An 18867-nucleotide genomic window follows, 5' to 3' on the forward strand; every position below is an offset into this window, starting at 1 on the left:
TACCAAGTTTAACAAAACAAAAGTCAATCGCAGCTCTCTGTTTGAAACCCATTTTCCGACCCTTCGTCAAAACACGCTGTCACTCTTGGCACTATAACTCGGCTTCTAATGAAAGGAATGTCATACACAGTTGACAGAACACTAATGAAAGTTGACGCTTTCGACAACAAAAAGATACAACAGGTGGCCCACTATTTTCTTCTATTTTCGAAACGTTCGGTTTCATTTTGGACAGAGGGTGTACTTCTAATTTTTAGGGCCAAACGTTTTTATTTAAAAAGGAAACTCAATTTAAAAGGCAATAACATTTGTTTTCGTGATTTTGTGTAATAGTTAAAAGAACTACTTTCTCTCCAATGTATAATGGAACAATCACTGGCTTCTACTTTCACTAGGCTTGACATTCTCCTTCTCCCGTACCAAATGACAACCTCTTTTTTTGAAAGATTTTAATTCCATACTATTAAATGGTTCATCACAAAACCTGCACTTTGGGATTGCGATAGACAAGCACGACCATTAGACTTGTGGATATCCTACCACCCAACAGTCAACAGAACCTGATACGGAGAAGCACACATGAAGATAAAAAAAAGTATAATTCGACTAATCATGGATAGAATTTAAACAAATGTCAAAGTTTTTGCTCTGATGATAAGACGAGTGTCTCATCACTTCTTATGAGTGAAGGAAGAATGGGAATGAGATGAGCTAACATAAATCGTTTATAGACCCACCAATAATTCGGGAAACGGAAGAAATAAAGTACCAAGTATTATCTGAAGTCTTTAGCAGAATTTCTCTCACTATATTGGCATTCGAAGAGGTAATATCAGAAAACTAAAAGGTCTAGTATTATTTCCTTTCTTTGAAAAGGTGTTTAGTTCAGTCGATATCGACGAGAACCCTTCTATATGTATGTAAGGTAGCTGAACAGTGAAGCAATTTGTGAAATGAATTGTGCCGTTTTTGCAACAGTTTTTCGTTGTTATAAAGCTTATATAAAACGTGAAGTGGAATATACTGCAATTACTGGAGTGTGTGGTGTAATGGTGAGGAGAAATTTGCTGCAAGGATGGTTGAGGCTTAAACAAAGGGCCTCTGATTTCCCATTACAACACGAAGCTGCAAGTTGGTTGAGCGAATATTAACATAGATAAAATGAATAATCTCCTAATTTTACAGTATTATCCATGGGAATAATTTTTTATAATCAGATTTAAGTTGTTTATATTAAAGAATGTCTGAATCAACTACCCTGCAGATATATCTTGTAAAAAATCAAAATACAAAAATGTGACAACCGTACCCCGCCCCCCCTGCTATAATGCATCATTGTACGTATTTTGTCACAGATAATTTTAATAAAAGTAAAGAAACCATGAACTCTCAAAGAGGCAGAGATTTTTTTATCATTTACTTTATAAAATGGCTGCGAGAGGGCGCTTGCAACAATAGTATACAACATAGGAAACCAAATACAGAAATTTACTGCGTTTCAACCTGATACTGCCTATGTCTGCTTTACGATTTACTGCGAAGCAAACTCTATGGACAAATAAGATATATTAGAAATGGGAAAGAACACTATCAGATTGAAAACATGGGGTGGCTAAACATACATAAAGTGGTAAAGCATATTAGAAGAAATCAAAATGTAAAAAGGGACATTCGTCGTCCAGTTACGACTGCTAGCCTAAACCTATGTGTACTCAAGTAAATTACCAATTTACAAAATTCAAAAAAATATAATGCTGATCGATCAAAGAAACTGAAGCTATGTGGTAGTTTCGTTTATTTTTAAGCCGTAACGTCGTGCTGTCAAATTTGTTGTTAAATGCTACAGGTGCACATGATGGGCAGCCTTAAGTTTTTCAGAATGCGTAGCTTAGTCGGTATGCACGATATCTTTGTTTGAGAGAGATGAGATTTAATCCCTTCTACCAGATTAGCCATATTTATTATAGCTTTTCATTCGGAGAGGAATAAGTTGATTTGATATCGGAATGACGGGGGTTTGTTTTTCGCAAAACAGTCAATCTAGTACGAAGAATGCTCGACATCAATACTTTTAGTGCACTTTGCATTGTTTTTTTTTCCCGCCGAAATTTAAGCAACACAACAACATCCCAGATTACTCGATGATCATAAAGTGCAGGTGATCATTCTTTTAGTTAAAGAGATCTGTGGGTGTGATTCCCATTTTTTTGGGAATGATTCCGTTTGTGATAGTTGTATGAAACTTTTACGTAATCTTTCGTGTGATAGCTATTCTGAAAACACACACAAAAATGATGAAAATGGAATGATTAAATGCCTAGACAGGGATGTTTTACGTATAATTATCTCCAGAGCATTCACACTAGAGTGCGTCATGTCCGCTAACTTCGGTTTTTCTGTTTGACGGGATAAAAAATTTCAGTTTTGGAAAGACTCACCCTCGCATCCCCCATATGAGAAGTATAGGGAAAAATTTTCGCCTCACCTCTTCGTAATATTTCCAGAGTACTCTCATATTTCCAGGATCTTATTTCCCTTCATGAATTGCTCTGTAGCTCTAGCTTTCATGACGTAATCCATCGTATCCACAGTCCACTCAACCAAAGAAGAAGCAAGCAAACAAAAACATCGTAGGTAATTTTCATCTCAGAATTGCTTCTCACAGTTAAGATTGTACACAGTTAATTGTACACAGTTAAGACCATAAATCCTTATAACACAATACAAGGGTATAAAACGCGATCTAATAGTTTACAATATTGTATAATGTTCAAGCCACCTGCTACACGGAGATGAGTACCGTTGGCGGGCTGAAGTTTTTTTAACTTTAAAAGAGTCTGGAAGCTCTGTTCTTGACATCAAACCTGAAACCTTTCAATTCTCGCGATTTGACCTCAAACAAGTGAGATGTGGTCTCAAGCCGGACAATGAAATGTATCGACCAGCTAAATACAATCCCAAACATCTACGCTTATGCCTTTCGAACCCATAGTCTGTTCGTTAAAGAGCGGCTACGTTAAGGAGGGTAGCAAAATTTGGTTGTGGTTCACAAAATCCTCCATAAAATACATGCAATAAAGAAGAGAGAAATCCAATTAACTGGATAATTTCTCGCTCACTGATTTTTCTATGACTTTCTTATTCGTTCGGTTCCTGCCTTATCCCTTTTCTCTCGATATTTTGTGGACAAATATTTCGCTATATCGGCTGTCATCTTCATTATTTCAATGGCCGTCAAGGATCTAAACTCAGCTGCTGATGGCGAACTATCACATCAGCTTCAATCTTACTGAATCCACTTCTCAACCTTTTCTTTTATTCTGTTTTCAGCCTTTCCTCACTTTTTTTCTCTAAGAAATAAGATTTATAGATGATGAAGAAATACAACGACATGTTCCCTCTGTTATCCACATGGCCCTGTTGTATTATGAACCTCACATTTTCATCGAGTGTGAGGTTCATATTAAAACTTTCATCTAATTTAGAATTCATTTCGTATCCGAACACAAGTGGTACAGTAGTAAGTAAGTGGTACAACATTATTTACAACAAACTATAATAGATTACAAATGAGAGCAGCTTAAATTTGATACGCGTGAATTATACAGAGAATAATTAGTAAAATATGAAGAAAGAAATTATACATAAGTTATATACAATAAATATGGTCAGCTGTTCCTTCAGTATCTTGCGCATTTAACTGCTCTTTCTGTGCAGGATATAAGGTCCTCTTGTGGTGGAAGTAAGGGGAAAGAAAGAAGGTGTTCCATGGACTGGGTGGTCCCACACTCACGATTATCTGGTCCAGTGTGGTAGCTCCATTCGATGAGGTTTTGTTTACAGCATCCTGTTGTCCGAAGTCTGTTGAGGCTTTTCCAAGTATTCCAGTCCAAGTGGGCACCACGTGGAAGATGTTCGGCTGTTGGAATACCAGTATTATTCTCAGGGTATAGTGTAAGCCATTGTTGAAGTCTTGTCTCCGGAGAGTTTTTAGGTGGTTCAACAATTGCTAGGAAGCTATGTAGGGATCTTAATCTTTGGGGCACTGTGGTCTGGCCGAATAGTGGGTGACGTTCATCATTCATTTGTCTGCTTCTTTCCTCAGCTGAGAATGCAAATCTTCGAATTGGAGAGGTGTAATACCAGCCAAAGTATACAGGTCTTTTAGTTGTGCTGTTTTCAGGCATCCTGTAATTAAGTGGCAGCTTTCATTCAATGCTGGATGAAGGTTTTCAGTATGGCAGGATCTGGACCATTCTGGGCAGGTATATTCATCAGAAGAATAGGAATGGGCCAAGACAGAAGATCTCAGTGCACTAGGGTCTGCATCCCATTTGGAGGAGGTAAGCTTTCTTTGTATGTTGTTTCTTGCATTCACTTTTGCCTTCGTTTTTTCTGTGGGCTTTATATGAAAGGGTGCCATCGAGAGTCACACCGAGGTAGATTGGGTTCCAGGAATCTTCTAAATCAGAGCCTTCCCAAGAAATCTGCAGCTTCTTGTTCACCTCCTTATTGTTAAGGTGGAAAAGGTCTGTCTGGGTTTTCAAGAAGTTTAGTTTAATTGATTGCTGCTATAATATGTGGTTAGTTATTTAAGGCAAGCGATAGAGTAGTTTCAATGGACTTGAAATTATTTTTGATTGAGTACCCATGGCAAGATCATCAGCATAGATAAAATATCTAGTTCCTGCAAAGACGGGGAGATAATTGACGTACATGTTGAAAAATAATGGTGATAATAAACTTCCCTTTGGGGGGGAGGTTATTTTTGGGGGGATGCCAGCGGCTCTCAAAAAGTCCACATAAAGTTCCACAAAAAGCGTCTGTGTTCCAAGAGTGATTGGATCAGAAGAACAAGGTGACAGTCTCTAGTTATTCTGTATATTTTATGTTATCCAGAAATTCTCTATTCTATCCTATATTCTACCAAGGTTGTTTTTGAACAAATGTTTAAAAACTACTCTCAGAGAGTGAACCGTCGAAAGTCACTGGAGGCGGGCAACATTTGTAATGCAGCTATTTGAACAGGAATCTGCTCGCTATTGCAAATAAAATTAGGATTAAGTTGATTTTGACGCCCTTCCTAACAAGAGGTGAGGTGTGGAAAAGGCCGAGAGACGTAATTTCACAAGAATTGCTCAAAGAAGAAACGAAAATGGATATTTACTTCACCTCTGACCTCCGTAAGGTTTACGATCCTTATTTTCCTCATGAGGAAATGAGTTAAACATCAAGATACTCCTCACCAGTCATAAAACACATTTTATAGGTAAATATGTAGAATGATACCTATATCCAATCACAGTGTTTCACCACCAGATGTCACTTCGATAATTCAGGTTCTCCGCTGTAAAGAACAAATATGATACTTGCAAAAACAGTTTCCTTTTGCTATACGCCGTAAGGAGAAATTAGAGAAACCGAAATCTTTACAGGATGTTTCCAATGATTGCGGTGTCTAATGATCATGTTTCAGAAGGTGCATCCTCAATGATCGTTTACTGTTTCCCAATCGATCTGTTTCTGGTGTCTTCCGATATACTTGGATGCAGTACGTGGTTATAACACGAAGAACGTTTACTAACTTTTTATCGTTTAATACAATAACATATGAATATTAAAAACGAATGAAATTAATCTGTAAAATGTAAAATATAAAAATCTTTTAAACATTTTATAAAAAAAATTTTTAATTTAAATTAATTTTAAAATTAATAAGATGCTAGAAGCTTCAATATTAAAACTATTTTCTCACCAGTTTTCTAATACACCTGTTAGAAAATTCAATCAAATTTAATTAACATAAAAAAGAGAGAACTTTGGTACATATGAAGTGTACTCATTATGCTTTTCTATTTCTATATAATGCGGAAACCATTATACAGTCTTATATATATAAGACTGTATATATATATATATATACAGGGTGTTCGGGATAAATTTGACAGTTTCGTAAGGAAAAAGAAAATCTTCTTTGTATCTATTAAATTTAATGAATTGACAAAAAAACATTACAGGCAGAGTTAATTACAATACTATCAACAAGATTTACTCAAAATAACCACCATTAGCATCGATCACAGCTTCAATTCTGCTTCGGAACCTCGAACAAGCTGATGCTACAGTCTCCCTGGGAAGGGCCGCAAAAACTGTTTTAATTTTATCCATTAACTGGGCTTTTGTATTACTGGAAGTGCGATTGGTGTCTTTTTCAACTGCGCCCCATACAAAATAATCCATGGGGTTAAGGTCTGGGGAGTTTGGAGGCCAAACATTTGGACTGGTGAAGTCGTAGAAATTTTCAGACAACCATTTTTGACTTTTCCCAGAGGTGTGGCAAGGGGCCGAATCCTGCTGCCATACATACGGCCTACCATTGGCTACCCTTGTTATCCAGGGCTTGACTACAGTTAGCAACTCCACGAACAAAGCCCGAATTCCAATGCCAGGGTTCTTCAACACCTGTTCCTGCAGATTTGCGAGGAATTCTGCTGTACGAACGCAATCAGATCGTCTGCTAGGGATCTTTCTTCTTGCTACATCCTCGTAGTCACCATTGCAAGTCTCTAGTTCATGCCTGATTGTTTTTACTGTATTCAGGGAGCATTGGGCAGCAGTCGTAATATCCTTATTTTGATGGCGGGCACGAATCATCATGATACAAGTTATTCTCTTCCATGATTCAGGTGGGTTCCAGCTATCCATCCTTTCTGACATCTTGTATATGAATGAAGAAGGGTCCAAACTTTTAAATGAAGAGAAGTGTGTGTTAATACATGTAACTTACGGAAAAATATAATTAATTATAAATATGTCAAATTTATCCCGAACACCCTGTATATATAAAGAAATGCGGAAACATTATACAGTCCTGTGTATGTGTAGAGGATTTGCATGTTTTCCAAAATTTTGTTTCAGAACTTTTTTACTGCACTACATTTTGCGTTAAGAAGTGCAGGTATTAGCAGCTCAAACATGTGAGAATTTTTTTAAAAAGAAATCCTGTGCTACTAAGCGCTTTTAAGACTGACTTGCTCAGAATTACATTAATAACCAAAAGGAAGCCAAAGAATCTACGATTAGGACACCAGCGTTTCGTATATATATCAGTGGAGTGTGTTCACAAGTCGGTTTGTCATTCCGTTAAGGGGAGGAGGAGGAAGATAAGGATGCGGAGACAACCATTTTCATCTCTATCTACAACCATCTAATTTAGCACGAGATGAAGGGAACCAGAGAATGTCCATTCCTTTTAATTGTGCTGGTGTCAGGCATCCTGTTTGAAATCCGTTTTTCAATCTAAAGAATTCGTTGTTAATCGTATAGTTGGAGCTCTCATTATAACTGAAGAATTCGTGGTTTGTAGTTGAAATAATTATCTTTGGATCAAGCAGAGATAAATTGCAGATTCGGATCTGCAATTTGCAAAGGACTTGGGAAGGACTTGCAAAACTGAAAAGCTATGCAGAAGCGAAAAATTTCACCAGGATATTCTCGCTATTTTGATATATGACTTTGAAAATATGGAAAAGAAATGCGAGGGAAATCCACAGTTTTAGAACTCTGTAACGTGTCGATTGAATACTGCTATCCATTAGAAAAATGAGAAATTCTTAAAACAATTCCTTCCATTAATTCCCTCCAATAAACGAACTGTGAATTTTCGGAAACGATTCAAATTGAGGTTGCCATATTGGGGGAAAAAAGTAATTATTGCGTATATCCGTGTAAGCTTTGATACTGCACCAGAAATGTTTAGTATTTGTACAGAATGTTCAAATCAATTGTGAAGGCGATACTTCTGCAGACAATTCGTGATTTGTAAGGAAAAAACACTCAATATGAGTAGAAATGCTTCTGTTAACACTGCAGTTTCAGAGACAGGCTGTTGTAAACCCACATCAACCATCACCAAAGCATCAGATGTACTCTTTTCCGCACCACCTTTGAGGTAGAGTATGAGGCGCGCTTTTTTTAACGTGGTATCCCCAGTAGGCCTACTCCACGATATGATAACATAAATTTGGGATTGTCATAGAAAAAGCATTAAGATAATTTCTCGTATTAAGAATTTCAGATTGTTAAAAAGTTACTTTTTGCTATCTCAAGCAATACATAAAAAACTTTATAATCACAGAAACTTTCAGGATTACACAACACCATAGGCTGTTTTATTAACACCGGCTTGATGTTTCATTATTTTTAAACGGCTAGAGGATATGCCTCAGCCACTTAAGTTGTACATAAGCAATACACATTCTTGTAATGCTTCGATATGGAGAACAAAGATTGCTCAATGCACACTGGAAATGATCAATTTAGATAGCTTTCATCCCATGATGGAATATTACCATCCATCTTATTGGATGCCTCATTATAAACTCCCTGCCACAGCCACTTCACCAACATTCGTGGCCTTAACACCAGCATAAATGATATTCACCATCACTTGCAATTATCCAGACCAGACCTCCTGCTCTTCACAGAAACCCAAATATTACTTACATCCGACTGACCATCACATTATTTCTCCAATGTTAAGATTACATACTTCACAATTTCTTTCGCCACTAGGGGGGGGGGGTACTTCTGCCTTTTTTGAGATCAGATATTACATTCGAGAGAATGGATAATTTAGAATCCCCTGCTTTAGATCTTCTCTGGTATAAGGTTTCCTTGTCCCATCTCATAATATTTATCTGCTCTAATTACCTTTCTTCAAACTGTGATACCTACTGTGACCATTTTATATTCTCTCCATGAAGTTCGAAACCTGAAATCCAGCAATTCTCCTTTCCATGGTCTGAGTATTGCTTCATTCACTTGATCCTAACCCCTGCTGCGAACGAATAATAGAGATTATTTCTACCGGCATGGAGGCCTTCATCCTTTATTCTACTCAGAATCCTCGTCCACTTTCCAAGCGCAGGTTTAACAGGAGGTGTATCAAAGCAGTCGAAGGAAAAACCTCTGGTTATCGTATTTGATTCCCATCAAGAAATCCAGCTTAATACGTTGCTTATACTAAAGAAAGCACAAATGCTAAACAGTCATTAGTAGATTTAAATCTGACTTCCAAAAGGCCAAAAGCAGAAACTTTGCCTCCTGTCCAAAGGAAAACGCTACCTTTTGGTCCATTTCTGAAGCCATTCGATGCACCTTATTCTCGTCGGCACTTCCACCTCTCTCTCATCCTGATGGCACCAATTTTATTTCAGCCGAAGATAAAGCTGACCTCCTTGCATCGCTGGATACATCAGCACAGACCTAATTCTGAGCACAGTATCTCTCCTGTACTTTTGCGACACAAAGACAAACGAAAATTAATAAATAACTCCTGCAGTAAAGTCTCTTGGTCCTGATGGTGTCTCTTATTTATTTCAAACATTGTGCTCCATAGATAACACCCGTCCTGTATCGCCTGTTCAATCTGTGATACATGGCTAGTACAAATCTCAACAAGTGGAAGCAATTGCATATCTATCCTTCTAGAAAAGTATAGATATCTGTCTACCTTTAAACAACCGACCAATTGATATAATCTAAATCCTCTTCAAAATAATGGATCAAGTCCTCCACTACCCAGAGTTCCACCAATAAATCAGCGACCACCAGCATGGATTACGCCATTCAAATTAGGCATCTGAACTTATATCACCTTATGTGCAATTGAAAGGTCTGGACAAAGTGGGCTTTTGATTGTGCCTGGTATTGAGGCCTGCTAAACATATTGCCACCCTTTTGTCTATCTGCCACTCTCTGTGAGTCTTCTGGTTTACTCATTGTTGTTCATTCATTTCTTAGCTTCCTTTCTGGTTGTTCGCTGAGTGACATAGTTGATGGGTTCCACTCTTCAAGCTTTCCCACCAAAGCAGGAGTGCTTCTCCTTTCACCTAACCTCTTTGTCATTTACATAAGTCACCACTAATCCTATCCACAGCTTTCCACGTGACAGTATTCTCCATTCTTCCTACTCATGTGACAAACCTTGCAGTGCGCAATGCCATTAGTGGTTGATGACCTCGAATTTTGGGATTCTGCGCACTACAAGGTTTGTTATTTGTTACATGAATAGGAAGAATCCCAAAATTAAAGGTTATCAACCACTAATATCTTAAAGATTGATTTATGTTCTATCCTTCAATTGGCTAAGACAATCTTGTCACATACAATGCCGAAAAAATTCAGTCTTGTCTTTTCTCTCCGAAAAGAATTCTCCGCTCACATTCCCTCCCCCCCCCCCCCCTCAGTACCCCACAAATCAACAGACACGCGAACAGATCTCTCTCTCTCTCCATTCTTTACTGCATCACATGAAGAACTTGCCCAGAATCCAATACAAAAGACATTCTCTTTCACTCAAGATGCCAATTTGCATTCAATCAACTCTTAACTTTATACAAATCTCGAATTCTGCCGTGCTTGGAATATTGCCCACATGTTTGGGGTGGAACAGTGGAAACGTCTCTTAACCTTCTTGACGCCATCCAGAGAAGAGCTATTCGGCAAATAGACGATCCTTCTATTCGAGATTCACTTCAACCTCTATCTCAAATTCGCAATGTTTCAGCTTTGTGTATCTTCTAGAAGTTCTTCAATGGTCATTGCTCCACTGAACTGCTAAATATCATTCGTTTACTTTCTGCTGCACTTGTTAATACAAAATCAAGTTTCCCAGCACTCATTCCCTGTGCAAGTGCAAACACATCGGACCTGCTTCCTTCCTCCTCTTTTACGCCATCTCCCTCTGTCATCTGGCAAAGCTTACCGTAAAAGATATTCCCAAACTACAACCTACAAACCTCTTAAAAAAATTCTACCTGACTCCTCATTTATACCACACACACACATACACTGATATGCTTATACGTTCTTTGACCTCTTATGTATTGGAGTCATATAAAAATAATAATAAATAAATGACATAAATGAATATACTATTTCTTCACCGACATCTTGCATTTATTTCTACCTGGTTGTAAGAAATAAATTCCCTTTTCTATTTGAGTTGATGTTGCTAGTAGGAAGAATACGCTGACTTTGTTACGACCCATAGGATGAAGTCTGAATCCGTTTACCCCCGCTTAGCCATGAAAATATAAAGGATTTGAACTGAAACAACTCTGAAAGTGACACATTTTCCCTTGTAATGTCTTTATAAGGACTGAATTAACAAGCTGAAATTTTGAACTTTTAAGTCAACATTTTTTCAACTTCCTTCTTGGATCTTTACGATTCACAAGTATTGAAATATTCGAATGCTTGACTTCCAAACGTTAATTCATAAAATAAGACGGTTAGTTTTAATTCACTTGGCATATATTCGGTCTCTTAAATGCGTGTTTTCTCCTTTCATGGGCACGCTTTTTATGCAAGATGAAAAATCTGAATTTACAGCAGTTAACCCTTCCTCATCAGTATGAGATCGAATAACTCAGTTTCTGTTGAAATGCCCTTACAAAGCTCGTCTTAGATGGAATTTGAAACCATATCGTTACCACTAAATGGCATCCTCAATAACGACTGAGCTCATTTTAGCCTTCCTTACACTGTAAAATACTGCGTTATTTGCATTTACTGGTTTGATGAATATCCTTTTTTAATCGCTACCATGACAGGGAAGGTGAAGAAGAGATTTCATAAGAAACTTCGTATATATTTGGAAGTCTTCTTCATTATTTCGCAGCATCCAAATTAGGCAGAAATAAGAAATTGATTTATCGGTATTTATTGCCCCGTGTCTTCATAAGAAAGTGCTTTTTAGAGGTATTAATTGCAGTGCTCAGCATTTGCATTATAATTCGACTTCTCGAAAATTATTGTGCACACGATTTCCTCCATCGTTTTCTCCCCAAACTTCAATGCATCATGCACTAGAATCTATTTTCCTCTATACTAATTTGACAATACAGAAATTATTCCCCGATGTGACGTCAAGAAATAATTTTTTCAACATTTTCAGGATCTTTGATCAATTAATTCTCTTCTTTAGCTAAGGATATATTTTGTTATTCTGCATGTATCCAAATAATATTCATGTTGCTTGTTTTAGTTTATTCAGTGACGGTTTCTCCTTTATATTCAATATTTGAAGGCGCTTTAATCTGTAACAGTATTTTTAAAACACTTTGTACGATAAGCTGATGTTTATTTGCAATGATATTAGCTGCTGGTTGGAAGTTAAACTTTTCAGTTAACTCGAACGATGTTAAACTAGAGGGAGTGACGAGAGTATTTCGCAAATAATACCAAATTTCGCGGAGTAAATCAGGCCTCTTAGTTTTCCGTGTGGGTGGGTGGTTGGGATATTTTTATTGAAATGCATTCAGTGAGATTTGTAGTTTACTTTGATTTCAGCAAATAAGTCAGAACCGTTTTATTATTATCTAGATTCCAAGGTTTTTTTCCGTTCAATAATGGTCATCGTATTTTTCCCGTGTGCAATCACTTTTTCTTTACTTGCTTTTATTTAAATTATATCCGCCTTTCTCATTCAGTTTCACTCACTCACCGAACTGCATTTACCTCGTAGTATAGAATTTTGTAAATATTTTTGACCAATGAATTACTAATTTCTTTTTCCAGGAAACGCTGTTGTTCCACTACTAAAGCATACTCATGTCGTTATTTATTCTAAAAACAAGCCTCTAATTTCAACAGAACTTTCAATTTCAACAAAAACAAGCAACTAATTTCAACAAAAAATCCCCAAGACCGGCTAACTTGGCTATGGCTGAGGAAGATCCTTCAGCTCCTGAATCGATGGGACACTCCTTCCTCAGGTTGCGAAGATCACATCCACCAGGCTAACCGCGCGGACTAATAATGGATGTCTTAATGTATTAAAATAAAAAAAAAATGCAAGGTATCCAGTTTTGGAAATCAAAGAAAGGAAATAATGAAACTTTACGCACAAAACAGCGATTTCAAGGAATCGTTAGGAGATGTGTTAAAATCTACCGTCGTGGAGTCGTGATCCAACCTATTGTCAAATTTATGTAACATCTCCTGATGCGAGTTTTAGGGCCTCTTTAGCATTCAAAACTTCAGATGTATCCTTGGATTTTGTAATCAAGATTTCAGGTTACAGTGGTTAGGCCGTATTCCTATAAGTACACTTTGAAAGTAAATTGCTGTATCCTCCGGCATGTTTGAGGGATGAAAAACCCGAGTTTCCTGGAAGAAAAACTCTGCTTCACTCGTATAGGACACGCTAAGTCGAGCATCAGTTGACCTGCCTCGATAAAAGTTCTTTGTGTTCTTACACATTAAATATTTAACTAAATATTAAGCAAATTAGTATATCTTTATGTAAATACTTCCCATAATTCCACTGATTTGCAGCTGGCCGTGTTTATCCCTCTGACATTGATCTACCAAAAGCTTTGGAGATAATCGAATCTGTTTTCAATGCGATTGTGTCCTTTCACGAATTCTAACCTTCACTTAGCTACCGAAAAATATCGTAATATATAAGCATATAATATATATTTTTCACATGGCATATTACTAATATTATATATAGTAGTGGTCAGATATTGCAAATAAATTAGGGAACCATTTTCTAAAAAACTGTGCTGCATGGTCGCCATGTGAAACGCTTTGGAGAACGAATACTGGAACTGGAAAAGAATGAACAAACTATACATTTCTAATCCAATCATAAAGGAAACTGTGAAAGTCAAGACTGCTTCAAGGTTTGCGAAATGAAATTGTTAAAAAAAAAGTGTTTTTCATTTATGTCTCGTGATCCAATGGCGAATGAATCAAAATGAAAATATATACAGAATATCACCAAAAAACTGATACTAAACGGGGAAAAATGGTGAAATAGGAAACAAATAATATCAAAATGGAATCGGATGAAAGAAATCAATGAAACATGCTAATCAAACTGTTTACGAAATTAGAATAACATTAATTTATAAATTAACGACTAGAAAATGAAAAGGAAAAACATTCATAAGCGAATGAGGTAATTCGAGTAAGAAATACGGAATGAAATTTAGTAGGAAAAAAGGTAAACATGCATTAATAGAAAAGCAAGGAGGCGAATTATGAGAGCAATTTGCTAGCATCTCAATGCAGAGCTATAAGAAAATTATACAACACCAATTTGTGTTACTGAATAAAAGCTATGCAAATTTCTAATATATTGTGAACTGACCTCTTTAACCATTTTGTTAAACTTACGGAAAATGTATATGAAACACGTATCGCTTGCTGAACGACATTTGTTTTTATAATTGAAAATTTTATAATTGAAACATTAATTATATTTCTTTAAATTTTAATTATAATTTAAAATAATATAATGATTATAGCAAGAGAAATATTTGAGAAATTAAGAAAATTTTAATATTTTGTAATATACTTAATACACCTATTTTTAGAAGAATAGATATTTTATATAAAATTTAATGCAAATAACTCAATTCGTATTCATATTCATAGGATGATCGACCGCACCTCTTACAAAAAGAGATTTCCCTAAACAGTCCGAAGTCACTCCATCAACAGATATGATGACTCCTGACGTTGAGATGGATATCTCAATGTTTCCTACCTGGCTATAAAATAAAACGGGATTTACCATCTCCCTCTCAATTAACAAATTCGCCGTTAAAATAGCCTTTCGGCTTATTATCTTTTTAATCAACAATATTTAACAATATATAGTACACCACTTCGGCAATTCGATAGTAGAGGTATGTAAGTTTCTGTTCACTTAAAACCTTGATATTGTGTGATTTTACGATGATTATTTGGGAAGTGTCTTTTTTAGGACTTCCAGGGTAACGGATAGCAATGCTGCAGCCAGTGAAGTTTTAACTGAGGCTCGGTTGTTGCTGTTATTATTACCCAGCCATGACTAGAGCTTTCAGCTCAATAACACCCTATCCACAGATTTTCTTCATTCAGATGACGGGATAAAGAGTCAAGGACTCAGTCCATCTCCGAGTTCTTTTAAGAACCTTGATATTAATTAAGAAAATTTCAAAGTCCTTTTCAGGACTTCCAGGGTAACGAATGGCAATGCTGTAGCCAATGAAGTTTTAATGAGGCTCGGCTATTGCCGTTACCCAGCCATGACTAGCGCCTTTTAGCTCAATAACACTCCATCCACACAGATTTCCTTCATTCAGATGACGGGATAAAGAGTCAAGCACTCAGTCCATCGCCCAGTTCTTTTAAGAACCTTGATATTAGTGAGAAAAATTCCTTTTTAGGACTTCCAGGGTAACAAATGGCAATGCTGTAGCTAATGAAGTTAGGTATATGTTATATTATGAAGTTAGGTATAGTTACATTATGAGAGAATATTAAAGTTAGTGACGGAATATTAAAGTTAGTTGTGTTATATATATATATATTGTGTTAAGCTGTGTTATATATATATATATATATATATATATATAACACAACTAATTACTGTGATCGTTAACATTACTGATAATAAACGAACTGTTCTTCTATATGAATTGAGCACTGTGCAAATTATGATATTAATTGGAATATGAACGTTTTAAGCTTTGGAGAGCTCATGTGCACCACCCAATAACCGATATCTTTATGACGATGCACTAAGTCCTAAGCATTAAATTCTGAAATACTACGCAATGAACCTAAGGATTTACTTCACAACAAGTATGTTAACGACAGCATAGGGTATAACACAGCCCACCATAACTGTTTACAAAACTACACACTTCAACATGGAGATCACATCTCATACCCACGCTACTCAGCAACCGACCAGAAAATTTAAAACACACAGACAATTACATAGTACTAAAACGCGAACTTTGGAAACTATATCAACACAGTTAGTACAGCATACAACATCAACATACACTTCAGAAGTCGCTGAAGTAGGGCATCCACCTATATCCCACCTTTGAATAGTACCAAACAAGGTGAACAGTGTATGCAGATCTCACCGTCTTCATAACAGATAACCTAAGCTGCTATGTCGGTGGGATCAGCTCCACTCAACACGCCTTAGTCAATTGATCTTCATAACCATCAATACTGTGATATTAACATTCATTTTATTCACTTAGCATTGAATGTGTAAATATAAATGGCAAATGTATATTTATAAAAAAATGAATTAAAGGTGTGACAAAAATATCTTAATTGCATACAAATCATACTCTGATTATATATGTTAAATAGCATACATGAATTAAGAAGATTGAATAACTGATTAAAAATTATTATTATTACTAAATTAATGAATTAATTCTACTTCAATAAAAAGAAAGCGGTGCTCAACACATAAAAGTTTGTATCGTGGTGTTATTTTTTTAGGTTATGTTTATTTTGTTTGTGTATATTAATTTATTTGAAAGAAAATTAATATTTTTATATTAAATATTAAAATAATAATATATAATAATATAATATAATACTAAATATTATTATATTAAAGCCGATGACTGAACTAAATAAAACTCGGAAAATGCGTTTAGTTTTTTTATAATTTTCATATCACACACACTAAGATAATAATTAATTCTAATTTACCTGCAATAAAACCGTTGCTTGTTTCTATGTACCTTTCACATGAAAACTTCTAACAGTTGGATCCTTCTGATATGTGAATCCCCTCGTCTTCAAAATGTGCTCAGATGAATTTCGGTTCACGTTTAAATTCGGTGCAGATAAAAATTGACATCGAAGAAAATTATTGATGAAAATTATTATATCAAGAAAGATTCGTAAGTTATTTATTAAACAAAGATTAATAATCAAAGCACTAAAATGTAAATGAGAAATCAGCTGAGTTCAGTGTAAAGAATTCTGATTAATTACTTCTTTTCTTTCTGTTTTATGCATTCATGAGGATGAGCTGAGTGCAAAGAGGGACAACAGAAAAAAAAAACGTTGACTAAGGATTAGGAACACGGATGGAAGTTAACTCAGGGCAAACTGTAAACAGAAGATAAGAAGCATTGCGCTGAAAGTAAAGTTTGAAGAAATTATACAAAAAAGGATGTTCATTATCATCCCACATTATTACGGACTCCCATCCATACATATACATCATCAGTAATTAACGTCAAAATTGCCGATCACTACTTTGTCTCAACCTCGTTTTATTATGTTACCTACTCCGTCCCCCCCTCCTACCACCACCAAAAAAGTCGACAAAACTCGATCATATTAAAGGGCATTGTCGACAACCTTATAAAAATGCAGACTGGAATTGCCTACTTAAAATAAATGATCCTGTAACATTATATGAGAATTTCCAACTAACGTTCACAGAAAAATACAAAAAAGCAAAAAAGCCTACACAAACGAGGCGAGAAACAGACAACATTTTCAACATAGATGTTATTTCTTTCAGTTTTGAGAACAGAGGATACGCCACCCATTGTTGTAATCTGCTTGCAGGCAATTTTTATGACCGGTCATAAAGAGCGGTATTACCTTTCTCAAATGTTGAAAGGCTTCGATGTGTGAAAATTAACGATAATTCATGAATACTTCTACGTTTAACAACGGCTTGGTCACTAACATTTGCTACATAGATGTTATTAGGCGTTCTGTGTCTGAGCTTTTCGACATATTTACGAATATTATTCTCCTAAGAATATTTCCACTATAAAATATTTATTCATGAAAAAACATGAAAAATGCTTAGAAAACCAAAATGACTAATTCCAGGAGAACTTCTCGTGGAATAGTTATTTAACTGTCACGGAAGACCAATGTTCCGGGGAACACAGTTTAGGAAACCCTGGTCTATGCAAACACATCAAACAGCCACCTAACAAAAGTAGAAATATTACATAGGAAAATTGTGTCTACAGTGATTTGGACACCTTACACGCAACAACCAATATCTGACTAGCACATGGCGATACACAGAATCTTAAGCATTAAAAATCTGAAACACTACATAATATTACTAAGCAATTACTTCAACATCACCTATCGAAACAACGGAGACACATATCGTATAACACGACCCACAACAACTCTTTAAATCCCTACACCCTCCAACAACTCATACGATTCTTTTGTGAGATCACATCAGATACTTATGCTACTCAACATCCTACCAAGAAAGTTAAAACACATAGACAACTACAGAACCTTAAAACACGAACTCTGGAAAATATACCAACAAAGTTGATATACCGTTAGCACTAATATACACATCGAAAATCACCAGCATCCAATGCCTCCATCCCATCCATAAACAGTAATAGCAACACAACTAGTGAAGTCTAAATCCCACTCTCTTCACAAAAGCAAACCCAAGTTTCAAAGTAAGTGGGAATAAATCACCTCATTCATATGCACGTAATCCTCATAATCAAAGACTGCAATAGGCAGACGGATGCACGTACGCTGTATAGCTGGTTTTATAGTTTTAAAGTGTTATTTAACTCATGTGTTTAATTGGAAAGTGCTGCTATTTAATTCTGCTAGTCACGATGAAGACAGGGATGTTAAAATCACCAAAATCGGATAAGTAATATTCAAATTTTCGGTGTTGGAAGTTCATCGAGTGTACTGCATTCACCAGCCAACGAAGAACAAAGGACGTTGCCATTTTAAAAGTTGCACTAAAATCGCTAACGGGAAGAAAGTCTAAAGGTCAATCACAATGAGCCGTAACAAGTGCAATAAGCCACTAAGCGATGAAGGGGACGAGCTGCATTGTTCCGGATATAACAAAAAAACAACACTTCCACTGTACAGGGATCTCAGAAACCACGTAGAAAGCAAAAGGAGCAGCGAAACGGACACCGAATGGCGATGTCAACAGTGCCGAGAGAAAATGAAGAACAAAGACCAGACACCAAAGAAAAGTAACGACGCACATCAAGGTAAGCTGCTTCCTGATCC

This window comes from Typopeltis vanoorti, chromosome 7, assembly GCF_054136105.1.
Source record: "Typopeltis vanoorti isolate ZY-2024b chromosome 7, IOZ_Tvanoo_1.0, whole genome shotgun sequence".
Classification (NCBI taxonomy): Eukaryota; Metazoa; Arthropoda; class Arachnida; order Uropygi; family Thelyphonidae; genus Typopeltis; species Typopeltis vanoorti.